Raw genomic sequence first — 27,785 nt, 5'->3', positions numbered from 1 at the left:
TCACAACTGAGCAGGAGGACAGTCGCAAAAACGAGTGCGTTGATCCTCTTGAGAGGACTGCCAGTGACCACGAATGGTTCAGTCCTGTAATCACAGGTCATGAATACTGGATTTCTGAGTTAGGTCCTGAGACAAGGCGGCAAAGTAAGGAATTCTACATTGCGACACATCCTCCACCGAAACAAGCTCGAATGAGCAAATCAAAGTCGAAAAAAAACTGGTTTGCGTTTTTGACATATTTCCTTTTTTTCATAGAGAATTTGTTTATCCAGGATAAACCGTCAAACAGCTGTGTTACAGCGATGTCCTTGAAAAGCTCAGGAAAGAGGTCTTGAGACCGGACATTGCAGGTTGCATGCTGCTTCGGGATAGCGCCCCATGCCACACGGCCACGTCCATCACGGAGTTTTTGACCTCAAAAGGCATTCCTGTTGTCCCACAGCCTCCCCCCCCCCACACACACACCCCTGTATTCAAGTAATCTTGGTCGTTGTGACTTAATTCTTTTTCCATAATTGAAAACTGTCTCAAAAGTACCTCGTTTTGGGACTCTGGAGAACATTTAAGAGCATTTGACCGACATGGTAAAAGCCCCACCAGTTGAAGGCTTTCATCGCTTCTACCGATACCAGGGAACAACGACTTCGCCGGCTTATTGCTGCCGAATGGGACTGCTTTGCAGGGGACATTATTGTCGATTGAAAGAAATAAAACCTTGGTATATTAGAAATCAGTCTCATTGCTTTTCTCACACACCTCGTACGCTAAGATAATAATTCACATATCTTGAGCAACAGAAGAGAAAAACTGTTTCGTTATGGTGCCAGCTTTAGTCAATACGATGCAGTCGACTTGGTACGAGTTCCAAAATAAACTTTTCTTCGCGCACGCAAAATAATTCCAGCAGCGGTAATCTCCAACATCGCAGGGAGTACGTATGAGTAATCCACAAGAGAGAAAGATCGGTTACACCGTCTTCATTGCAGAACTAAGCAATTAATCAGAAAGTACATAATGCAAGGGCAGGAACGTTGCCAAAAACAATATACAGAATTGTGCCTCTACAAGTAAACATCCAACATTTGAAATTTCAAAATAAAAGTAAGGCAATGCTCTATTCCACATGGCATACCGCCAATAACTGCATGTTCTGAAATGATACCACACTCCAGCATCCGCATAAATTTTCCAGTACTTTTCCACTATGTAGTCAGCCATTTACAAGCTTATACGATATTCTAACAGCAAACTATTCTTTACGATAAATAAATAGGTGATACTTAAATTAATGTCTCATACCTCTTGCTGGCACAACGCTCCTCGCCTCTGAAGCTTGGCGTTCGCTTCGCTGAAAGCTTCTAAAGCTCCTCAAGAACTTTCAAATGTTTCGCTAGATGTTCTCGAAACACAAAATTCAACACTTCAATACTTAGCTCACAACTAAAGCTTCTGACACTCAATAACTCAGACAGCGAATTCGTATAGGCACTTCTGGTACTCCTGAGAATACGGAAGTAATTGCTAGGCAACGGTATATGACGGTTTGGCTGACATGGCATTGTTGTTAGCATACACTGTGATCTGTATTAAACAGCAACCCCAGTAAATGTACAGCATCCATTATTTAGCAGCGTCGATATCAATGGTTAAACTACTACGGACATAAAATTTTATAAAAGTTAAATTTATACTTCAGGTTTTCAGAGAAGGATATCGAATCATAACGACGTCGAATGCTCGTACCTTCGATCCCGCGCTTAGTCGTACGTTGACATATTTCTACACTGCAGAGAAATTGATTCCCTCAGCGCATGTGACTTCCACCTGGCTTCGATGTCCGTTTGTTTGATACCACTAACCTGTATCACGGTTTATAAATTTCCTATATTATTCGATTAATCTCTTCATCGTAAAAATGGAAGACTTGTCAATGTGACGGATAAATTGAGCGATAAGTGCTTTTATTGGCCTCATCCATATATTTTATTACTTTATCAATAAATTTAACGCATAAAATTATTGTGTAATGCCTTTTATATCCTTTAATTGGTGTTCTCCTGAAAAGAACCATTTTAGACAGTGAAGATTTATTGTCCAACTAAGCTAGGCTGGCTTAGAGAACAAGTGCCTAATATGTCGCTCTGAAATGGCCCCTTGCGTCTTGGAGCTTTTCCTTGGTTTCTCAGGTGGAGGAATATTAGCCATAAAGCTGCGTAGATTCTCCGTAAGGTCACCCCTGTGATGTTGAGCCAGGTGACTCAACATTCATACTGTCACATGATCAGTTCTGTAGACGCACGGCAAATACTACGAAATAATCCAAAAAAGCGAAAAATTCTGTTTTGTAGGAATAACGTAATGTAAATGTGCACTTTATAAGTCCGACAATGAAGGCCCTTGAACAGCACAGTGAAGTAGATAATTAGTCGCATTCATCCAAAATCCGTAGAAAAATTACTCGCCATGTAACTTATAAGATAATAAGACGATTTTGTAAATATCAAACTAAGAAATTACTAAAAACTGAAATACCTACTTAGCTGATGCAAATCGTACCTGTAGTTAGATAAGAATAGAAAAGTCTACATCTCAACAACAGTGGTATATAGCAAAATATTACAGTTAGTTAAGCTCTAATTATCCTGCTCCCTCTACATTGGCACAGTACGCCTACCATCGTATCACTAACTTACCCGGGGACGCTCTAAAGTGAAGTGGCGTTCAATGAAGAGCTTCACTATGATCATAAAACTACCATGCATATATCAGTTTGGAAAGGCAACAAATAATTTTTAACATTATTAATGTTAGACGATCTCTTTACGTAACTAATGAAAGTGTAAATAATTTTATCGTTTCAAATTTGTTCGGCAGTTCAGAGGGTAAGTATCAGCCTATACATCTCAAAGGCCCAGGGTTCATTCCGGGGTTGGACTAAAGACTTTTTTAACACTTATCACTTCTTTCACGTTCGACAATGATTTCTTAATGTGACAAATGCGAGGTCAGTCCATGGTTTGTATTCTATGTTAAACTGCAAGGCCACTTGTAACAGACTCGCTAAATCAGTTATAAGGACGATGAAGCGACAAGACCATGCCTAGTAAATCACTGCGGTGTTCGAACGAACTTTCGTGTTGATGATAGTTTCATTATTACATTTATACATGACATAGATTTCCCTTGTACACTTCGGAAATATTTTTAAATACGTTTCAATGATTAGCGGAAAGTAAATTCCTTTCAACCCAACCGTACCCGTCAGAGCAATGGAATACAATTACACTAAACAAACTTTCCTTATTTTTATGGAAACAATGGTACAATATTAGAACGAGATTGCGCGTTGGATAATACTCTGGAAAGCATACATAAAAACTTTACTCCTTATCCTCTTTTCGCTAAAACTATTAAATCTGTAGCCCAAGAAACATTGTTGTCGTTCTTGTTGCTGTTACGCTCTTCAGTCCGAAGACTGTTTTGATGCTGCTCTCCCCGCTATTCTCGCCGAGTCATAGTTGCAAAACTCCTGCAGCCCACATCCAGAAGAATCTGTTGTTTTCTCGGAATGGGTCCTATCAACCAATTCAAGATAAATAACGATAAAAAATATGTGGAAAAAAAATACCGTATCTGTCGCATAAAGGGACAATAATATTTTTTCTCAGCTATAGATGTTCGAAAAAACATGTTATCGCTCCTATGAGGAGGCAGTGTTTCACGACGCAATGACTGCACTAGTTTCTTCTCATTAGAAATGCAATATATTAAGTACACCACGACAAAAAGAAAGGAAAAACGACGCACGACGACGAAATTGTCGGAAAGAGGCGGAAATTGGTAGATGTGATGCACATGTACAGACAAGAGGAGTACAATTTCAGAAAACTGGATGATTTATTCACGGGAAATAGCGTAACAAATTGAGCAATTCTATAAGGAATTGGTTTATGTCCGGCCCCTATGCAAGTAGCTATTCGGCTGGCATTCATTGATAGAGTTGTTGTATGTCATCCTGAGAGATACCGTCACAAATTCTCTGTAACTGGGGCTTTAGATCGGCAAAATTTAAGGATGGTCGAAGGGCCTTGCCCACAAAGCTCCAAAGGTTCTCGACAGGGGAGAGATTCGGCGACCTCCCTGACCAAGGTAGGGTATGGCAACCTCGAAGACAATCAATAGGTAATCTCATTGTGTGCGGGCGGACACTACCTTGCTGAAAAGAAAGCTCAGGATGGTTCGCCATGTAGGGCAACAAAACACGCTGTCGAATATCGTCTACGTACCGCTGTGCTGTAAAGGTGCTGCGGATGACAACCAAAGGGGTCCTGCTATAGAAGGAAATGCCACCCCAGTCTATCACTTCTGGTTGTCGGGCCGTATGGTGGCCAAGAGTTACGTTCGTAGCGAAATGCTGTCTGTGGCGTCTCCAGACACATCGTCACTATTATCGGGGCTCCATTCGAAGCCAGAATCATGACTGAAGACAATTCTACTCCAGCCATTGCTCTCCCAGGCCGAATGTGCCCAACACCGCTGCAAACGGTCTTATTGTTGTACATTGGCAGTCAGCGCAAGGGGCGCAATGGGCTCAGCCCTTTTCATCTCTCTAGGTCACCCTTCCTTATTGACGATGTGTTCCTCCATGGTCTGCCCAATTTTGCCAGTATCGTTGAATAGCTGCGTCGTTCCTATTCAAATGTCGCGCGACTGGTCGATTACTCCAACCGGCTTCTCTGAACTTCTTTCAAATGCTGACATCTTCTGATATTGTTCACTAACGAAATTCGCAAATACATGCCCTGATGTCAGCATGACCCCTGTTTGCTACTATTGCCAGCTGTGAGGTGAAATTGTGCTCCAGCGTCACACATTCATCCATCGGTCGCCAAAGTTTTCAAGTTTTCATTTTCCATCGAGATCTGTATGAATATCAATTATTGATCAATTTGAATCGTTTTTTGTGTCTTAGAGCGTATATTAGATGCTAAAAACGAATTAGAAGCAAAGTTCTTATAATAATCAGAAATGCTTGGTAGTCATCATCTCCGGATCACTGGAAATAGCTACTTTAAACAAGTCAGTTAAGCTCGTTTTCAGCCATATCAGAATGAGCATGTTATCATTGTGTACATGGAATACACACTACCGTATCACCTTTCGGTGGACGTCACTATGTCGTGTGTCCATCCCTCACCTTCATAACGACTTGAACTCTGATGAGATCACTTTCAATAAGGTGTCTGAATTTCTGTGTGGGAACAGCGGCCTGTTCTCTATCAGCAGACGAAACCAGATGGAGAAGTGAAGTTGGCTGCTAAAGTGTGGATCAAAGTTGACTTTCTAACTCATCCCAACGGTGATCCATTGTGTGGAGGTGGGACTTAGAACAATCAGTTTCTGCGATGTTATATAAAACAGCTAAAAAGACAAGGAATAGTAGAAAACCTTGAACATCACAGGCGATACTGGACTTACTTGATGAAACCAAAAAATATAAAAAAGGAGAAAATGAACTTGGCAAAGGGAATACAGATGTCTAACGAATGAGATGGACAGAAAGTGTGAAATGGTTAAGCAGGAATTATTAGACGACAAATGCAAACCCATAGAAACGTGTGTAACTGGGGGAAAGGTAGATAACGCGTATAGGAAAATTAAAGAGAGCTTTGAAGATAAGAATATCAGTTGTTTGAAACTAGTAGCTCAGATGGGAAAGCGAGGAAGGGAAAGTTGAAAAGTGGAAGGAACATACATAGATGGCCTATACAAGGGAAATGAAGTTGAAGGCAAGGAGGAAATATGTGAATATGAGAAGGGAGATATGATATGGTGAAGAATTTGAAGCAGCACTGAAAGATCTAAGTCGACACACGGACAATGGAATTGACGACATTCCGTGTGTGCTACTAACATCCCGGTTCTAGGTGCTTCAGTCAGGAACCACGCGGATGTTGCGGTTGCAGCTTCGAATCCTGCCTCTGGCATGGGTGTGTGTGATGTAGTTAGGTTAGTTAGGTTTAATCAGTTCTAAGTCTAGTGGACTGATGACCTCAGATGTTAAGTCCCATAGTGCTTAGAGCCATTTTAATAACATCCTCCGGAAAGTCAGCCATGACAAAACTTTTCCATCTCCTATGCAAGATGTATGAGACAGGGGAAATAATTCACACTTCAAGAACAATCTAATAATTCCAGTTCCAAAGACTGCGGATGCTGAAAACTGTGAATGTTACCGTATAATCAACTTAACTGCTCATGCTTGCACACTACTGACACGAATTATTTACAGAAGAATGGAGAAACTGGTAGATGCACACCTCGGGGAATATCAGTTTCGTTTCCGGAGAAATCTAGGAACACACGAGGCAATACTTACCCTACGACCTATCTTACACTACAGGTTAAGGGAAGGCCAACTTAAGTTTGTAGCATCTGTATACTTAAAAATAACTTTTCACAGTGTTGGCTGTCATACACTCTTTGAAATTCTGAAGGTAATGAAGGTAAAATAGAGAGAATCACAGCTTACCTACATCTTGCATAGTAATCAAATGGCAGTTACCAGGGTAGACGCATATGAAAGGTATTCAGTGGTTGAGAAGGGAATGAGACAGCATTGAAGCCTATCCCTTGTGTTACTGAATCTGTACATTAAGAAAGTTATGAAGGAACCCAAGGAAAAGCTTGGTGAAGGAATTACAGTCTAGGGGCAAAATGATTGAGGTTTGCTAATGACAATCCAATTTTCTTGGAGACGGCAAACTTCTTGGAAATGTAGTTGAATGGAATGGGTAGCCGGCCGCGGTGGCCGCGTGGTTCTAGGTACTCAGTCCGGAACCGCGCGACTGCTACGGTTGCAGTTTCGAATCCTGTCATGGGCATGGATGTGTGTGATGTCCTTAGGTTGGTTAGGTTTAAGTAGTTCTAAGTTCTAGGGGACTGATGACCACAGATCATAAGTCCCATAGTGCTCAGAGCTGTTTTTTTGGAATGGGTAATGTGTCAAAAGGTGGACTTAAGACGAACATCAAGAAAAGCACAACAAAGTTAATGAAACGCAGGCGAATTAAATCAGCCATGCTTCGGGAATTAGGAAATGAGTTACGAAAAATAGTATATGACTTTTGCTATTAGGGCAGTGACGTAACTGATGATGAGCGAAAAAGGAAGGATATAAAATGTATACTCGCAATGGTAATAAAGGCGTGTGTGAAGAATACTAATTTGTTAATATCGCATGTAGAGTTAAGTGTTAGAAAGTCTCTTCTGATGGTATCTGTCTGGAATGTAGCCTTATACGAAAATGAACCGTGGACGATAAACAATTCGGAAAAGAAAAGAATAGAGCCTTTAAAATGTGCCGCTGTAGAAGAATGCTCAAAACTAAATGGGTAGATCGCGTAGCTAATGAGGAAGTACTGAGCAGAAAATGGGTGAAAAGAGATTCGTGCCATAACTTGACTAAAAGGAGGGATCGGTTGACAGGACACACTTCGAGGCATGAAGTGAAAATCAAGTAAACATTACAGAAGGAAACCAAGAGATGAATATAGTAAGCAAGTTCAACGTATGTAAGTTGCAGTGGTTCTTCGGAGATGCTTGTCCAAGATGGAGTAGCATGGAAAACTGCATCAGAGCAGTCTTTCGACTGAAGACCGCAACAGAAGTTTTTTACATTTACGTACACTGACACAGGTGCATCACATGAACTCGTTTGGTGGAAAATATCGAGCGCGACTGCTACGTATTTCCCTTCCTGTTACATTCGCAAACTGAGCTGCGGGAAAAAGACTATCTCTATGACTCTGTATTAGCACTAATTTATCTTGTCTTCGCGGTCCGTAAGCGAAATGCGCATTTGTGGCAGTTGAATCGTTCTGCAGTCAGTTGAAAATACCTGTTCTCTAAATTGTCTCAACAGTGTTTGGCGAAAGGAACGTCGTCCTTCCTCCAGGAAATCCCATAGTCTTTACAAGACATCTCCATAACACTTCCATGTTGATCGGACCCACCAATAACAAATCCATCAACAATTCTCAGGACTACTTCGATGATTTAGTTTGATTCCAGATGGTGAGTTTCCCAAACACTCGAGCAGTATACTTCTAGATAAGCTCAAGTACTGTGGTATGAATGGGACAACGCTCAAATGGTTTAAATCATACCTAACTAGGAGAGTGCATAATGTTGAAATAAGCAGTTCACATAATATGCAAAAAACTGGTGATTTCTTAAACTGGGGAACAATCAAGAATGGGGTGCCGCAAGGTTCGGTCTTGGGTTCTCTGATCCTCCTAATATATATTAATGACTTGCCAATGGGCTCTCATTAAACTTTGACAAAACACAGTATATACAGTTCCACACAGTAAATGGAATGACACCATTAATAAACATAGACTTCGACCAGAAATCGGTAACTAAGGTAGAATATTCGAAATTTCTAGGTGTATGCACTGATGAGGGGTTGAACTGGAAAAAAACATATTGAAGATCTGCTGAAATGTTTGAGTTCATCTACTTATGCTATTAGGGTCTTTGCAAATTTTGGCGATGTACATCTCAGTAAATTAGCTTACCACGCCTATTTTCATTCTCTGTTTTCGTATGGCATCATACTCTGGGGTAACCCATCATTGAGTAAAAGAGTGTTCATTGCAAAAAAGCGTGTAATCAGAATAATTGCTGGAGCTCATCCAAGATCATCCTGGAGACACTTATTTAAAGAACTAGGGATCTTCACTGCAACCTCACAATATATCTCTTCACTTACGAAATTTGTTATTAACAATCCGAACGAATTCAAAAGGATTAGCAGTGTACATGGCTACAACACTAGGAGAAAGGATGATCTTCACCACTCAATGCTAAATCTAGCTTTGGCTCAGAAGGGGTCAAATATGCTTCCGCAATAGTCTTTGGTCACTTACCTAATCGCTCAAAAGTCTGACAGATAGCCATATAGAATTTCAAAGGAAATTAAAAGAATTTCTGAGTGGCAACTCCTTCTAATCATTAGATGAATTCTTGGATATAGTAAGTTGGTAACTTCCTCACCCCCCGCCCCCACCCAAAAAAAATAAATTAGAAATATTGAGTGTCATGTAATATTTTGTGTAATTTAATATCTTGGATAGACACCTTTTATTAACCTGACACGTTCCACATCATTACGAAGTGTCGTATTCATGATCTATGGAAGAAGTACTACTATAATCTAACTTATCAACAAGTGATCACACTTCTGTTCTATACGCAATATCCTTTGTAGATGAACTACACTTTTCCAATACTCTCTCAGTAAAGAGAAGTCTTTCCTGCTACAGTCCTTATAAGCTTGTTCCATTCCATACCCCTTTGCAACGTTACGCCAAGATACTTAATCGAAGTGATTGTTTCAATCAGGAAAATTTAACATTCCATTTAATTTAACTGAATTAATTGCTATTTATTTTAGACCTCTTATCTGGAAACTCTTAACAGGTCACACATATTCGTTAATTATGGCAACACAACGTAGTACACTAATGGCCATTAAAATTGCTGCACCACGAAGTTGAACTGCTACAGACGCGAAATTTAACCGACAGGAAGAAGATGCTGTAATATGCAGATGATTAGCTTTTCAGAGCATTCAAACAAAGTTCCCGCCGGTGGCGACACCTACAACGTGCTGACATGAGGAAAGTTTCCAACCGATTTCTCATACACAAACAGCAGTTGACCGGCGTTGCCTGGTGAAACGTTGTTCTGATGCCTCGTGTGAGGAGGAGAAATGCGTACCATCACATTTCTGACTTTGATAAAGGTCGGATTGTAGCCTATCGCGATTGCGGTTTATCGTATCGCGACGTTGCTGCTCGCGTTGGTAGGGATCCAATGACTGTTAGTAGAATATGGAATCGCTGGGTTCAGGAGGGTAACACGGAACACCGTGCTGGATCCCAACGGCCTCGTATCCTAAGCAGTTGAGATGACAGGCATCTTATCCGCATGGCTGTAGCGGATCGTGCAGCCACGTCTCGATCCCTGAGTCAACAGATGGGGCGTTTACAAGACAACAACTATCTGCACGAACAGTTCGACGACGTTTGCAACAGCATGGACTATCAGCTCGGAGATCATGGCTGCGGTTACCCTTGACGCTGCATCACAGACAGGAGCGCCTGCGATGGTGTACTCAACGACGAACCTGGGTGCACAAATGGCAAAACGTCATTTTTTCGGATGAATCCAGTTTCTGTGTACAGCATCATCATGGTCGCATCAGAGTTTGGCGACATCGCGGTGAACGCACATTGGAAGCGTGTATTCGTCATCGCCATTCTAGAGTATCACCCGGCGTGATGGTATGGGGTGCCATTGCTTACACGTCTCGGTCACCTCTTGTTCGCATTGACGGAACTTTGAACAGTGGACGTTACATTTCAGATATGTTACGACCCGTGGCTCTACCCTTGATTCGATCCCTGCGGAAGCCTACATTTCAGCAGGATAGTGCACGACCACATGTTGCAAGTCCTGTACGGGCCTTTCTGGATACATAAAATGTTTGACTGCTGCCCTGGCGAGCACATTCTCCAGATCTCTCACAAATTGAAAAAGTCTGGTCAATGGTGGCCGAGCAACTGGCTCGTCACAATACGCCAGTCACTACTCTTGATGAACTGTGGTGTCGTGTTGAAGCTGCATGGTCGGCAGTACCTGTACACGCCAGCCAAGCTCTGTTTGACTCAATGCCCAGGCGTATCAAGGCCGTTATTAGGGCCAGAGTTGGTTGATCTGGGTACTGACTTTTCAGGATCTGTGCACCCAAATTGCGTGAAAATGAAATCACATGTCAGTTCTAGTATAATATATTTGTCCAATGAATACCCGTTTATCATCTGCATTTCTTCTTGGTGTAGCAATTTTAACGGCCGGTAGTGTATATACATCAGTTGTTTGCAGATCGCTGCAGTCTGCAGTCGCTCTCTCTCTCCACGTGAAAGAGGGAGCATATCAGAACGACATGATCAACCGAACCTTTCTCTCTGCATTCACAGATTGCTGATCTCGATTCAGATGGTTGTGATACGGATCGCGACCTGTTAATACCTGCACCATACCTCGAGTAGGAGAAGTGTCTCGCGGTTTGATCCTGTTCCTACTTGGGAATATAGTGTTACCACGTCTTGCCGTGCTCGTAGTGTCCCAGTCGGACTGCCAATCACCTAACTTCTAGGCTCTTAATATCGTTTATCAGTAATATGTGTTCCTATGATTTCATACACAAGTTCATATTGCTCACGGGTCAGGCATTACGGTGCTGCCCCAGTAACGTATGACAATATCCATCGGACATATCCCGAGGATTACCAGTAAACCCTACACAGATGTTATGCGAAAGGCAACCGTGAACTTCAGAAATACGCTCCGCTGAATTGGTCACATTATTCCATTGTAGCATTCTTGTCTAAGGCGATGGCCCCAGACGCTGTCAATGGAGTCCACAATGGTGTAGAAGATAGCTTCGTAACATGACCGCACCACGTAAAACGGTAATTTGGAATCAGCGGTCTCAGCACGGGAAATCTTCTGCATAATTTTGGCCTCTTTCTGAATAACAGATTTTACATGTTCTAGAAAATTTCTTTTCTCGTCTAGGAAATGTCTAAATATCTATAAACAGTGCTGCGTTTTACAGGTATTCATTCAAGCCTCAGGGAACGATATCTGGTAAAAGAAAGTCTTCCCTTCAGAAGTATGTATGTGGTTTTATAAATAACTATAGTAAGTCTGGTACCACGCGCCGCAGAATTTGAATCCCCGCCAGACGTCATGGACGTCGAAGACCCATAGAGGTCTCTGGACAATCGCGCCGTATGCTGTGGCGGCGCGCGCCTCCTGGCCCGCATTTAGAGTGACGATGCCACAGTGGAACACGTGGTTGCAGCGGCCAATAGCGCCGTCCCCGATCGAGTACTTAAGCGCCTGCCTGTCGCTTAGCCTGCCTTCTATCTCACCGTTTATGGCCGTCCCATCGCTCTCACCCCCACCCTTAAGTACCTTGGCGTCACCCTCGACCGTCGCCTCTCCTGGACTCCCCATCTCCAGACAATCCAAGCCAAGGCACGTTCCCGACTCCGTCTCCTCAAGCTCCTTTCCGTCCGAACGTGGGGTCTGGACCCCTCCACCATCCTCCACACCTATAAGTCCCTCATCCGCCCTATCCTCTGTTACGCCCATCCCGCCTGGATCTCCGCCCCCCCTTCCTTTTATAAATCCCTCCAAATCCTTGAACGCCATGCTCTCCGCCTTGCCTATCGCATCCGTCTCCCTTCCCCCACGCGGATCCTGTATGACCTTATCCCCTTCCCCCACCTCCTCCTCTTCCTCGAAAGGATACGAATCCTATACACCTCCCGTAAACTCGATCCTCCTCACCCGCTCGTCTCCCCGATCCTCTCCCACCCCCGCCCGCTGCCGCGCCTGTACTCCCACGTCCCACCTGGTCTCCATCTCTCCACCCTCCTTACCCTCTCCCAAGGTGGTTTCCGCCAGCTCCCTCTCCCTGATGATGTCCGCGTCCCCTCCATCTACCCCTCCTATCAACTTTGACCCTGCCCCCCCTCCCTCCTGGTGTCCTTTCCCTTCGGCATCCTCCCTCCTTTCTCTTCCCTTCCCTTCTCTTTCCTTTTCCCCCTTCCCCTCCCTACCCCCTCTTCTTCCGGGCTTCCCCTCCCCCTTCCTCTCTCCCCCCTCTTTCCCCTGCCCGTGGCGTCCCTGCTCTCCCCTCTCGCTTTCCCACTCCCCCTCCTCCTCCTCCTCCTCCCCCTCCTCTCTTGGCAGGTCCCCGGACTCGCACACGCCTCGTGAACTTTCGCGCGCCGGAGATCATCGCCCTCGTTTTAGTGTCTGTGCCGTCGTGTCTGTGCCTCAGTGTTTTTCGCCGTCCACGCTCCTTCGTTCACGTGTGTCATCTACCTCGTCAGTGTTTGTGCCCAGTGCCGACGGTTTTTCTTGTTTGTTTCATCAAGTGTGAACGGCTTCATGTTTTTTAACTATTGTATCTCCTGTTTTTTAAACCGCCATTCTGTTACTTGTCTGTCTCCCTTTCTTTTTTATTGTACTGCTTATGGCTGAAGAGCGGAGTACACTGTTCCGCTGCCAGCCCACCTTGTATGGGGTGTCCAAATTACAATAACGAAAAAAAAAAAAAAAAAAAAAAAAGCTTAGCCTGCCAGTCTAACCTTGCGTATGTCTCAGAGCCTATCACGTCGCATTAGACAGCGCATAGACTTTCGTGTTTTCTTTACAAGTGGACGTGGTTGCCTTGTTTCGTTGTCGTGACTGTGTTGTCCGTTCTTGTTGTGTCGTAAGGTCCTTCGTTGGTCGTGTCCGTCCTCTCCCGTTGTACCGAGCGAGGTGGCGCAGTGGTTAGCACACTGGACTCGCATTCGGGAGGACAACGGTTCAATCCCGTCTCCGGCCAACCTGATTTAGGTTTTCCGTGATTTCCCTACATCGCTTCAGGCAAATGCCGGGATGGTTCCTTTGAAAGGGCACGGCCGATTTCCTTCCCCATCCTTCCCTAACCCGAGCTTGCGCTCCGTCTCTAATGACCTCGTTGTCGACGGGACGTTAAACACTAATCTCCTCCTCCTCCTCCTCTCCCGTTGTGTTGTTGTTCGCTGGCCGCTCCGCGGGTACCGCCGCGCTACCGTCACTACAACCTCGCAACTGCTCCGGTCACCGTTACAACAGTAAGTTTGTTTCTCTTGAAAAGTACTACATCTGAGGAAGCGCAGTTTTCATCTTTTGCTACAGTCTCGCCCTGTAGTCTGGAGACACAACTACTAGGATGTCATTTGCGTATGCAACAACATCTTCAATAGAATCTCCTCCGTCTAATAGATTTAATACTGGTTCAATATTATGATCGCAGAACAGTGGACCACTTAAGGAGCTTTGAATTGGGGGGGGGGGGGGGGGGGGGAGGGCGGGCTTGGTAACCGTTTTGATTACCTTGCCCTGCGTAGCAAGTCACTTGACTCTACGTCCATTACAATAATCTACAAAGCCCTTAGACAGACTGCTGAGGTCACTGAGATCTCGTGAGCGTGCCAATATCGTAATCCACCAAACATTCTCAAATGCGCCTACAATGTCAGTCATGAGGGTGATTGCATATTTCGCTGTCGAATTTTCTACAATCTGAGGAACTCTATTAACCACATCGTCTACAGATTACCTTTTCTGAATCCATATTGACACTGGTTTAGACCCAAGGGCAAACGTTCGTGAACTTTGGCCAAGATCAGTAAACTCTTCCGGGCTAAGTTGCCGTGGTCGATCTGTAGAACTTCTTCTCCCTGACGTTTCGTTCTCAACTACGGAGAACATCTTCCGAGGTGAGTCGACGACTGGCTGCTAGGAGCAGGGGCCGCCGCTTATATAGAGATCGTAGGGGGCGCCACCACACGTTACGTGGCGTCGATGTGCAGCTATCTCTGGCTATCGTCTGTTCTCTCGATTGCAGGCAGTCGATTGTCACGGGATTGATGCAACGTCGACCGCCATATCTTATCCAATTTTAATCCTTCTTCTTTACGATTAAAATTGTATTGATGTTTGTGGATTTCAATTGCCTCTCTATACATACGTGTATAATAGTGCGACGTCCTCGCTAGCACGCTTGTTTCACCAAATTTTATGTCGTGATCTCCATCCTTAAAAACATGTTCCGCTACTGCCGATTTGTCGATATGTCCCAAGCGACAGTTTCTTTTGTGCTCCGTCAACCGTGTATTGATGCTTCTTTTTGTAGTTCCTATGTAAACCCTGCTGCAACTACACGGAATTTTATATACCCCTGGGGTGGCTAGGGGGTGACGAGCATCTTTTGTTGATCGTAGGCATTCACTAATTTTCTTAGTAGGTCTGAAAATGGTCTCTACCTGAAACTTGGCTAGTACTTTTCCAATGCGATCCGTGTTATTATGGATGAACGGAAGAAATGCTTTTCCAGCTGATGGTTGTTGCTGTCTCCTATTTTTTAGGCATTTTTCTATTTGGGTGAAGTGCTCGATTAATCTCGTTTTTCGTATAACCATTTTTCGCAAAGGCCATTCGTAAATGATTTAGTTCTTCTTGTAAGTAGCCTGGTTCACAAATATTATTGGCCCTATCCACTAGTGTTTTTATGACCCCCGTCTTTTACCTAGGGTGGTGGTTTGAGTTCTTATGGAGGTAGCGATCAGTATGTGTACCTTTCCTGTAAATCGTAAAGAAGAAGGATTAAAATTGGATAAGATATGGCGGTCGACGTTGCATCAATCACGTGACAATCGATTGCCTGCAATCGAGAGAACAGACGATAGCCAGAGATAGCTGCACATCGACGCCACGTGACGTGTGGTGGCGCCCCCTACGATCTCCATATAAGCGGCGGCCCCAGCTCCTAGCAGCCAGTCGTCGACTCACCTCGGAAGATGTTCTCCGTAGTTGAGAACGAAACGTCAGGGAGAAGAAGTTCTACAGATCGACCACGGCAACTTAGCCCGGAAGAGTTTACTGATAAAGACGCCGGCCGTGAAAGCCTACATGGAATGATTCGACGCCTCTACGGGGAGGAAATGTCAACTAGGGTACGACGACTGGAGAACCTACGCAAGAAGAAAGGTCAACAACTTTGCTCACTCACTTTTCTGCTTCGCTGTCGTGATACCGGTATAGTTCCCAAGTTTTTAAAAGTGACAAGAATGTTTCATTCGGCACAAGCTAACCGTATTTATTCTCATATGGAACTGGCATTACTACGTGAGCGGATACATCAGACACGACGAGGACTGGCGGTATGTGATGGCCAACTGCAAAATCTTCATTTACTTATTAGCAATACTATGCAGGTTTGTCATTGGAACAAAGTGGACAGTTTAACATTTAGATCTATGGAGATTAGTGCAGAAGTGTCTTCCAATAGGCAGAAGGACAAGTTTGATCGTCTACAAGAGGGTCGACAGGAAACACCGATTCCAAACAATTCCCAAACGGTTATTAATTTATCGGAAAAAGAATTGTCTAAGGAAGAACTTTCTGTTCTGTCTAAAGGAGGGAATTTTGCAATAACTCCATCCAAAATTCCTGTGGAGGACATTATTGCTAATATAGAAGCAGGAATTCGTCAGTTACCATCATATTCTGCTGATGAAATTAGAATGGAAACCTCCAGGATATTACGCAAAGCTAAGCCACCCAGCAGCAATCTGTCTCAAGGGGAAAGGAAGGCATTGCGGGAGATCAATGCAGACAAGAATGTTGTTATAGTTGCCCCTGACAAGGGAAATGTTACTGTTTTAATGAATTCTGAGGATTATCACAAGAAGATCAGTGATCTCCTGGAACCCAGCACATACAAGAAGTTGAAAAAGGATCCCACAACGAATGTGCTGAATCTCGGAGGATAAGCCTCCGTTTCACAAAGATACTTTTTAACTTCTGTAGGAATTGAAGACTGTTTTATCAGACGATTGGTGAATCGTCTGATAAAACAGTCTTCAATTCCTACAGAAGTTAAAAAGTATCTTTGTGAAACGGAGGCTTATCCTCCGAGATTATATGGATTACCAAAGATACATAAACCTGATGTTCGTTTGAGACCAATAGTCAGCGCAATTGGAGCTCCTACCCAAGAACTAGCCAGACACCTTGCCTCTTTGTTACAACCTCACATAGGCAAAACTGAGAGTCATATTAAAAACTCTCTACACTTCATTGAGAAATTGAGGGAAATTACTGTCGGTCCTAATGACATACTTGTCAGCTTTGATATAGTGTCTTTGTTCACGATGGTTCCAGTTGATGAAGCTCTCTCCCATATAGTCAATATGTTCCCTACTGATATAGTAGCCTTGTTCCAACACTGTCTATCCTCAACCTATTTTCAGTACAATGGTGAATTTTATGAACAGATCGATGGGGTAGCCATGGGAAGCCCCCTAAGTCCCGCAATTGCGAATTTATTCATGGAATACTTTGAACATCAAGCATTGCAGTCGGCCAAATAAAGCCCCTCGAAGTGGTATCAGTATGTGGATGATACCTTTGTAATATGGAATCATGAGGAAGAAGACTTGAATGATTTTCTGGTACACTTAAATAGCATCAACCCAAAGATTAAATTTACTATGGAGAAGGAGAAGAATGGACAACTTAACTTCTTGGATGTATCAGTTATCAAACGGGCGGATGGGACCTTAGGCCATAAGGTCTACAGGAAAGGTACACATACTGATCGCTACCTCCATAAGAACTCAAACCACCACCCTAGGCAAAAGATGGGGGTCATAAAAACACTAGTGGATAGGGCCAATAATATTTGTGAACCAGGCTACTTACAAGAACAACTAAATCATTTACGAATGGCCTTTGCGAAAAATGGTTATACGAAAAACGAGATTAATCGAGCACTTCACCCAAATAGAAAAATGCCTAAAAATAGGAGACAGCAATAACCATCAGCTGGAAAAGTATTTCTTCCGTTCATCCATAATATCACGGATCGCATTGGAAAAGTACTAGCCAAGTTTCAGGTAGAGACCATTTTCAGACCTACTAAGAAAATTAGTGAATGCCTAAGATCAACAAAAGATGCTCGTCACCCCCTAGCCACCCCAGGGGTATATAGAATTCCGTGTAGTTGCGGCAGGGTTTACATAGGAACTACAAAAAGAAGCATCAATACACGGTTGATGGAGCACAAAAGAAACTGTCGTTTGGGACATATCGACAAATCGGCAGTAGCGGAACATGTTTTTAAGGATGGAAATCACGACATAAAATTTGGTGAAACAAGCGTGCTAGCGAGGACGTCGCACTATTGTACACGTATGTATAGAGAGGCAATTGAAATCCACAAACATCAATACAATTTTAATCGTAAAGAAGAAGGATTAAAATTGGATAAGATATGGCGGTCGACGTTGCATCAATCACGTGACAATCGATTGCCTGCAATCGAGAGAACAGACGATAGCCAGAGATAGCTGCACATCGACGCCACGTGACGTGTGGTGGCGCCCCCTACGATCTCTATATAAGCGGCGGCCCCTGCTCCTAGCAGCCAGTCGTCGACTCACCTCGGAAGATGTTCTCCGTAGTTGAGAACGAAACGTCAGGGAGAAGAAGTTCTACAGATCGACCACGGCAACTTAGCCCGGAAGAGTTTACTGATAAAGACGCCGGCCGTGAAAGCCTACATGGAATGATTTGGCCAAGATGTTTAATAAGCAAATAGGTCTATAGCTTTTCGGTGAGGCCGGTTTTTTTTCCTTTCTCTTTTTAATCATCACTGCTCTAGCTGTTTTCCGTGTTGCCGGGATCCTTCCTAGTCGCAATGCCTGTACGGTTAACACCATGTCATCTGTTATTCATTGTTGGTACTACACATGACGGCAGGTAACGTTCACCAGCAATCACTTCCATCGCATTGCCATCGGGTATATCCTGAGTCATCTGTACTCCTCTCCAGTCATCCACTCTCCACTGGAGTCGCTCCCTGCACCAATTCAACCATGCCTTACCATTGATTACAGAAACGTGTGGCCGAGGCACACATTCCTTTTAAGCCCCTACGGTTGCTACATTCCTGGTAGTAGTTTCAGACTCAAGAGTGATGCCTTCCTCTCGTTTCATGCGATTTTCTACAATCACCCTGCGCCATGCTCTACGATGCCTGTCCGTCAGTTAAGTACGTTCTGCCTGGTCTTTGTTTGCTGTGGTTCTTTCTTCACATTACCACTTCAAATTAACATAACTAACAGTCGATTTGGGTAGCTGTAAGCGCGTTGGGACGTCCCTGATAGACTTGTAACTCCAGTGACATACAGTGACTAGTCCTTGTTCTATGTCACCGTGTACTCCTGAGTGAACCACTATACTGCTACTGCTGCTCTCCCGACAACTGACCTCTTAGACTGGCGTCACATCCAGCCGTCAGTTCCGCATTATACAGTCTGTGTATAATTTTCATCAGATCGTGTACGTTTAAAACAGCGCAGCTTCGTTTAGTTTATCCCTAATGTTCATTATTGTTGAGTTCATATATTCTTGCAGATGAGAGAGCGGGGAGGTGAAAGAGTACTTTGAAGGTCTCAGTGAGGGATAGGACTTCTCAGTAGACGTGATAGAGAAAGAAACAGGAGTCGTCAAAGAAGAGACAGGGGATCCCGTTTTAGAGTCACAATTTAACAGAGCTTAGGAAGACTTAAGATCAAATAAGGCAGAGGAGATAGAAAAAAATGGCTCTGAGCACTATGGGACTTAACTTCTAAGGTCATCAGTCCCCTAGAACTTAGAACTACTTAAACATAACTAACCTAAGGACATCACACACACATTCGAATCTGCGACCGTAGCGGTCGCGCGGTTCCGGACTGTAGCGCCTAGAACCGCTCGGCCACCACGGCCGGCAGAAGAGATAGAATATGTTCCATCAGAAATTAGGTAGCCTGGTAAGGTAACAAATGTGGAAGCTCTGCGCGGAATCGGAGAGGAAAGGAATATGTGGAAAACACTGATAGTGAGAAGGGACAGGATGATAGGACATCTGTTAAGACATGAGGGAATGACTTCCATGGTACTAGAGGGAGCTTTACAGGCAGGAAGACAGAGATTGGAATACATCCAACAAATAATTGAGGAAGTAGGTTTCAAGTGCTCTTCTGAAATGAAGAGGTTGGCACAGTGCAGGAATTCGTGGCGGGACGCAGCAAATCAAGATGATCAACAACAAAAAGAAGAAGTCATACACTAAAGCATCTGAACTGCGAAAAATCCGCAGGAAGAGCTAATGTTTGGAAGCCAACACACCATTAACCTGAGGCAGTGTCTGATTTACCCACTGTATGGCGTGCAGCGCTGTTCCGTGAGTCGCCTATCCTGTTATAGTGCGTGCGCATCCAAACAGCATGGTGTTACTCGATATTACAAGTAGTGGTCTCATAGCATCATTCTGCCATCGGTTTTTTATGACCAGACAAGGAGAGATATTTGACCTGTAATAATGCTATAATTGTTATTGTATCCACTTTCTGAACCAGGTGCATAACACAGGTTTCCTCCCTTCTATAACGGGCATGTAATCAGTGTTCATTGCACAGTAACTTACTTCGTTTAAGTTAGTAATAATCGTACATTGCTTTGTATCGCGCCTGGAGACCATCATTATTTTGTACAATATCTTTTCACATGGTGACCTGACACACTGCTGAACTGTTTTAAGAGTTGTTTCCTCTGTTACTGTACACGTACGTGGCGACACCTCCTTCTTATGTCTACGGTACACATTTAAAGCCTCACAGGTTCAGTTGCAAATTCCGGTCACAGTTGTTTATGATACTTTGCGCTAAAGGTCAGTCGAATAACAAAATGTGCAATGTCCCGTCCAAAAATGTTGATATTTGAAATATCAAACTTTCTTTAAGATGATCAAAAAAAAATTGAAATGGATGTTTATAAATCTTATTATGCACATAACATGCTGGAATGTCTCGTTTTATGCAAGTACATCAATGTGAATCCCCTTTCCATCATCATTTATGGCAACTGCCGATATGCCATATTCCCTACTAAAATCCAGATCTGTTTCCATATTTTGTTGTGTAAATGATTATGCAAGTTAATCAAGTTTTTGTACAAGAATAATGGGTTCCATTTTCTTTAGTTTACCAGGTGTGGTTTGGTTTATTTGTCATTCAATGGTTAAATGCGTTGTCTCACCCAGCCAGAATATGAACAAAGTGTTGGTGGGATCACTTCTTCCTCTTTTTCTAAGTGTCTATCCAGAAAACGTCTACCAGCACAATAGCAGACGTTATAGCCACCCACTATGTGCAGTAAAACACAGGATTTTTTAGAGCTAGAATGTGATACCGCCTTAGTTAACACATCGTAGGCATGTGTCTTGATTTTAGTTACATTAAATACAGCTTTATGCTCATTGATTCGTACAAAATCTAGCTCCATAGCTACCTAAGGAAGACAATACGCATTTTATTCTCGTATGTTGGTAACACAGATTACCAATTAACTGCAGCTATCAAAACGTCTTACATACTCTAAAGATCTAACATGTATGCAAAAGATGTAAATAATGTTCTAGAAACTGACTTACCCAATTTTAAACTTCTAGGTCTGTTACGTCCTTTTATGTGTAGAACTAATGCAGGTGACTCCATGTCTGAGCCCCAATCTTGATCTAGCATGGGTGGATCCACCTCAGAAGTCTAAGCCACCCGCTGGGGGTCCTGCAATGTTCAAACACACAGAAAATAGTCAGTTCCTCTAGGGGGTTATCATTGGATAAGTCATTTCGTAAGTATTCGAGGCAGCAATGGAAAATATCCAATTCTGCTGTTACATGAACCCTCCATAAGGTAACAATTATAATTCGTTCTCTGCAACCGTACATCTGAATCCCTTAAAATTCAGGCTTTAGTAATAATCCAGTGATCTATAGATACAGTTAGAAAAAGCAGTATACAGAGAAAGTAATCGGTATTTACAATAGAAGAACTACATAACAGAAGATTTGACACTACAAATATCTATTGTCCCCAAAGAGGAGATATTCGAAGTTATACATAAAACTACGAAATGTATAGGTCGAATGAACGATGTTATCACATGCCGTCTAACAATAATGCACAACAGTACAAGAGGTAGGTGATACGACATATCTCTACTTTAATAAGGGAATGATGAAACATTCAAAGCTATACATGGTGGTTTTAGTGAAACTCTTGCTATTTGAGAGGTCCCCATGAAAAAATCTGTGATTGCACAACAATGAAATCTTGTAGATACGTTTGTAAGGACATGTGGAAGTGAAATGACGAGTAAACCACTGAAAGAAAGGTATTTTAGTTCCACTGAAAAGGTAATAATTTTTAATTGAGTACTAAGTTTCCGTTTCAGGTTGGTAACATTTCTCAATGTGACGACTATTTCCATCCCTGACTGCCTGGAACCACACAAGGGATACCATTTCACAGTTCTTTACAGCACTTTTCGAATGATAGATCATGGAAAGGTCAGCTATCGTGACCATAGCTTGTGTACTGTTTGAAGAACGCACTTTGTATCCAGGAATCTCAGCCATGGCAACAGTAACATCCTCAACAATTTGTGGCACAATTGGATATCGGCCTGGAAGTTACTTCGACCTTCCAAATCATGTTATTAAACCGCAGTGTGGAAAGAGGACCTCCCCACATTCCTGTAATATGTCGATACTTGTGGAAAACAGCAGGACTGTTGCTGTAGTTTTCAAAAAAAGCTTTTCGAGTAAAGCCCTGCTCACCAGAACCATGCTGACTGTCTGCAACAGTAATGCAAACTGATGGTCGTGTTTAGACCCTAAGTCGCCGTACCAGTACCAGTGCATAATGGCAAGTCATGACACTATAACTAGTAACAAAGGAAATCCTGTAGAACACAGACTTAACATCACTCCTGTAAAGTTGAGTATCCATGCAGTAAAAAGCTCTCTGCCTACAATGGCTCAGGTAGCGAAAGTTTAATTACAAGCACTTTGTACATCAAATTACATACAGTGTGGATAGAATTAACGATGTAAGCACATGCTGTCAAAATATTATGCAACTGTATAGATGAGGTATGACAGCATATATCTATACATTAATAAAGTTAAGATAATAAAAATTTCCTTCTACAATGGACAAAGAAAAAACAAATACTAAAACTTTCCATGTGAGTTCAGATTTTTCTTATTCTACTATGATGGTCATTCTTCCCTACTTGACAGGGCTTTCCTAAATATTTTTGCACTGTTTTACTGATTTTCATCCCATGACACTCTCTCCCCTGTATGTGCAGTAGTTACATGCCACAGGCAGGTTGCTTGTCTTAATATAAAAGTATATAACATATCTCAGTTGTGAATGGAAAATTCGCTTGATCTTAGTACCAAAGGAAACAATGTTACTTCAATTTCTAAATTCTTTATTTTGTTAAGAGCTTTGTCTTACTTTGGCTGAAACTGATATCCAAGTCATCTATACAGTATATCAATCCCCCATGCTAGGATGTTAAGAGTGGATTGGCATTACCTTTTTCTTTACTTCTGTTGTCCTGTCGTCTGAATGGAACTTTGTGTTCACTTGGGAGTGACACATGCATTAAAAGGATACCTCGGCTGATACTAAATTAAATATATATCACCAAGTTTCCACCCTAAGTAAATGTTTTTGGTGCATAGAATAACACTGTGTATATAAAAAACACACACACCTTGCTTGTCATAATCATCGTATAAAATTCCCTGAAATATTACTTCCTACCTACAGAATCTTGTATTAAATTGTTTTTCTGTAACCCCATGGGGATACTCGTTATTATTCAAACAAATAAACAGTACCTTTTTTACAGTGGACCCAATGCCAAATGCTCCTGTTGTGGTGTAAATTGCAGCACAATGTTCTGCGATGTAGCACATTCAACAAATTTTCGTTTGCTGTAGTGGTGGAAACTTCAGTTCTGTATATAGGAACACGGAGGGAAAGACTTATTAATGTTTATCCAAGATGATGTGTGTTGTATGTGCCTATAGTTTTGATTATTTTTCTGCAAACCTTCTAATACAGTTACGATTCGATACCCAATATATCTGTTGACAGTTGCCGTCACCTGTCTGACGATTCTGTAATTTCCATACGTTTAGCAAGTAAAATCTTCGTTCGAACACCTTGTAGGATTTTGTAACGGAATATTGTAGCATTTCAAATTTTATATGCGTCACTGTATGTTTTGAGGAAACTGCATAGCAATATAAAATGCATGATTTAACAAACAAACAAAAAAATGGAACAGTTCCGAGTAGGACTCGAGCACTGGATGTTCCGTGCAAAACTTAATATCTATAAACAGTTCGTCCATTTCTGGAATCGAGTACCTCGACCAGTTTTGCCTATTATCGACCATGATATCGGCAAGATATCGGCCCAGAGGTACCAAGGTTTTCGACAGTATTTTAATTTCAATTATATAAATGTGACACAAAGTCGTGGACCATCGAAAACGTGTGTGTGCGTCTGTTTTAAATTTTTGTAAATATTCTTACACTGTCTCCTTACACCATCAGTGGTTTGGTGGTGACAAAAGTGAAGATTTGATACCCGACTTGTAGAAATGTGACCAATATTTCTAAAAGAAAGTTGTAATTTAACTCTCTGATAGGTTCATAATTTTCAGATGCTTCGCTACCTCAAACGTTTTTGCTCCAATTTTTTAAATAGTTCTTTTTTCTGACCTTGTACACAGGTACTGGGAACAGCACTTCGAAATTGTTGAAAAATTATTGGATGCATGCCATTACCTGGACTGAATTCCAGAAAAGTTCCCCAATTTGTGTCGTCATCAGTAATAAGTTCGGGTGTGGAAACAACAAGTTCGATACTCCGTTTGTGGAATATTGCGTTAATCTCATTCTTCAAAAGTGTGTGATCACGTTTCGCGATATTGTCGGTCCAAACGTGTGCCACTTGCCTGACATCATTAAATTTTGTTTCAGGATTTGTTCAATGACCTTGTACACCACTAAATATTTTTTTTACACCATTCGAACTGTCAATTCTCTTTTGTTTGACACTAGCCAAGTTCTAGATTCTGCCCTCGGAAGAAATTAGAAGTTTCAGATTCAGATTTTTCATACTGAACCTTCTTCTAATAAAACTGATTTTATTGTGATAATGACGCTTCACGCTCATCGGATATACCATGGAATTCGGTATTCTATTGTGATATTTCATCAACAAGTTTATTTTTTTTTTCAATCTCTTCATTTATCCATTGTTTGCTGCACGAGGTTATTTCCAGCATCGATTCTAATATCAAAATTTAGAAGTAATTCAAATAATGACCGAGGCTCTGTTTCTCCTCATACATCTACGCATACGGTTTCAGGTTAGGCAAGTGGTATTATAACGACCAAACTCACAGTTGCATTTTCAATAATATGGATGATTTCAAAATTTTCTGCAGTATCTCCTGTCCTCCTTTTAATATGCGGGCTGCATAGGTATCTAGGAAATGAACTTAAGTTCATAGTATGACCTGTTTTTGTAGGTCCAGAAAAGGTCTGAGGTGGTGGTCGCAGGATAGCAATTAAATTGCCAAATACGGAATAGAAATTATTTTTATTTTTCTTCTTAGATCCTCAAAACATCCATCGTGGCAGTTATTAATTTCTCTGAAGACCACTTGCCACAATTACACTATACATTCTCCACAATAAACTCTCCATACCCTTATGGCCTGCTAGCAAATGTGAAGAACCTCCCACACAAGCAACCACAAACTTGTATAGGCATGCGTTCTCAAATAAACAGATATGTAAACAGGCAGAACACGGCGCTGCGGTCGGCAACGCCTATATAAGACAACTGTCTGGCGCAGTTTTTAGATCGATTACTGCCGCTAAAATGGCAGGTTATCAAGACTGAAGTAAGTTTGAACGTGATGTTATAGTAGGCGCAAGAGCGATGGGATACAGCATCTCTGAGGCAGCGATGAAGTGGACATTTTCCGGTACGACCATTTCACGAGTGTACCGTGAAAATCAGGAATCCGGTAAAACATCAACTCGTCAACATCGCTGCGGTCGGAAAAGATCCTCCAAGAATGGGACCAATGTCGACTGAAGAAAATCGTTCAGCGTGACAGAGGTGCGACCCTTCCGCTAATTGCTGCAGATTTCAGTGCTGGGCCATCAGCCGGTTAGCGTGCGAACCATTCAATGAAACATCATCGATATGGGCTTTCGGAGGCGAAAGCCCACTCGTGTACCCTTGATGACTGCGGGACACCAAGCTTTATGACTCACCAAGGCCCGTCAACACCCACATTGGACTGTTGATGACTGAAAACATATTGCCTAGTCATACGAGTCTCGTTTCAAATTGTACCGAGCAGCTGGACGTGTACGGGTCTGGAGACAACCTCATAAATCCATGGATCCTGCACGTCAACAGTGGCCATTCAAGCTGGTGGAGGCTCTGTAATAGCGTGTAGCATTTGCATTTGGAGTTATATAGGACACATGATACGACTAAATACGACTCTGATAGGTAACACGTACAAAAGTATCTTTTCTGATCACCTGCATCCAGTCATGTCCATTATGCATTCCGAAACACGTGGGCAATTCCAACAGGAGAATGTGACACTCCATACCTCCAGAATTACTACAGAGTGGTTCCAGGAACATTCTTTCAGTTTTAAAACTTCCACCGGACGCGAAACTCCCCAGACGTGAACATTATTGAGCATATCTGGGATGCCTTGCAACGTGCTGTTCAGTAGAGATCTCCGCCCCCTCATACTCTTACGAATTTATGGACAGCCCTTCAGGATTCATGGTGTCTGTTCCCTTCAGCTTTAACTCAGACATTAGTCGAGTCGACGCCACGTCGTGTTGCTGCACTTCTGCGTGCTCTTGGGGACCCTACACGATATTAGGCAGGTGTACCTGTTTCTTTGGCACTGCAGTGTATAACACGTCACTTACAACTTGCAGTATGTGAAACGTACCGAATCACAGAAAGTCTGCAAGTGAATTTCGGGACTCCATCGTTGGATATGTTCCGTCATTGGATATAATAAAATTTCACTTATAGGGCATTGCGGTTGCTTGATTCTGGTTTCTAGACCTCATTAGGCATGACATTCCTTTTCTGCATATGTCTGTATGACGTATATTGAGATCTCTTAAGCTTGGGCAGAAGGCTATGAACGCAGAGATGACCACCTCGAATTAATTTGTCTGTTCTCTTCTTCACTGTTGCTATTCTCTACTTTACGATCGCTATGAGAGTGACCGTGTGGTATATGATTTGTTTGATCTACAGCTATAATGCTCGTATTACTGAGGCGGAACGATATCCTAAAATTCTCTACAGGTTGGCAGGTTAGTTATACTGAAGTCTCCAGCAGCTCTAATACGTTCGTATTATGACACGAGTGCGGAAAAAGCTCACCGGTTGGATTACACCGTGCCGTTTTTCAGTGATTCGTGGACGTCTGCGACACAAATATTTTAATTACAACTCCATGATGAGCCAAAACTCGCACTCACCTGCTTAAAAGCGTGTTTGGTCACCTTTGTAAAGTCACACAGCAGCGAATTTGCGTTTTGTAGATTCCACATACCGTTACTCGTCTTCCCTGAGGTACATGACACCAGCTCTCTTTGTGCAGGTAAGGCAATTCCCAAAAGTGACGGGCCGGTGGTTTGTTTACTTGGAGCATGTGCTCGATAATATTCACTTTAGGCGAATTCCACCCCAAGGCATTGACGTAAGTTTACCATGACGCTACTCGATCCACTGTAGCAGTAGCCTGGCTTTGTGACACGGACAATTATACTGCTACAAGACGACATCACTGTCAGGGAAGACATCAAACTAGAAGGTGGTAAGCTCCTATGGGACCAAATGGCTGTGTCATCGGTCCCTAGGCTTACACACTGCTTAATCCAATGTAAAATAACTTATTCTAAGGAGAACACACACACTCCTGCCCGATGGAGGACTCGAACCGAAGACGGGGCGAGTCGCGCGAACAGTGAGAAGACGACCCAGACTGCACGGACAACTTGAAGGGATGTAGGTGGCCCACAAAAATGTTTACATAGTCCAGAGCTCTCACGGAGCCTTCATCCACAACGACCGGTTACTTGGAAGCCTATGTGAATGTCTTCCACAGGAAAGAGGAATATACCTAAC

This window comes from Schistocerca piceifrons, chromosome 5 (assembly GCF_021461385.2).
Source record: "Schistocerca piceifrons isolate TAMUIC-IGC-003096 chromosome 5, iqSchPice1.1, whole genome shotgun sequence".
Taxonomy (NCBI): Eukaryota; Metazoa; Arthropoda; class Insecta; order Orthoptera; family Acrididae; genus Schistocerca; species Schistocerca piceifrons.
Note: the sequence above shows the minus strand (reverse complement) of the source record.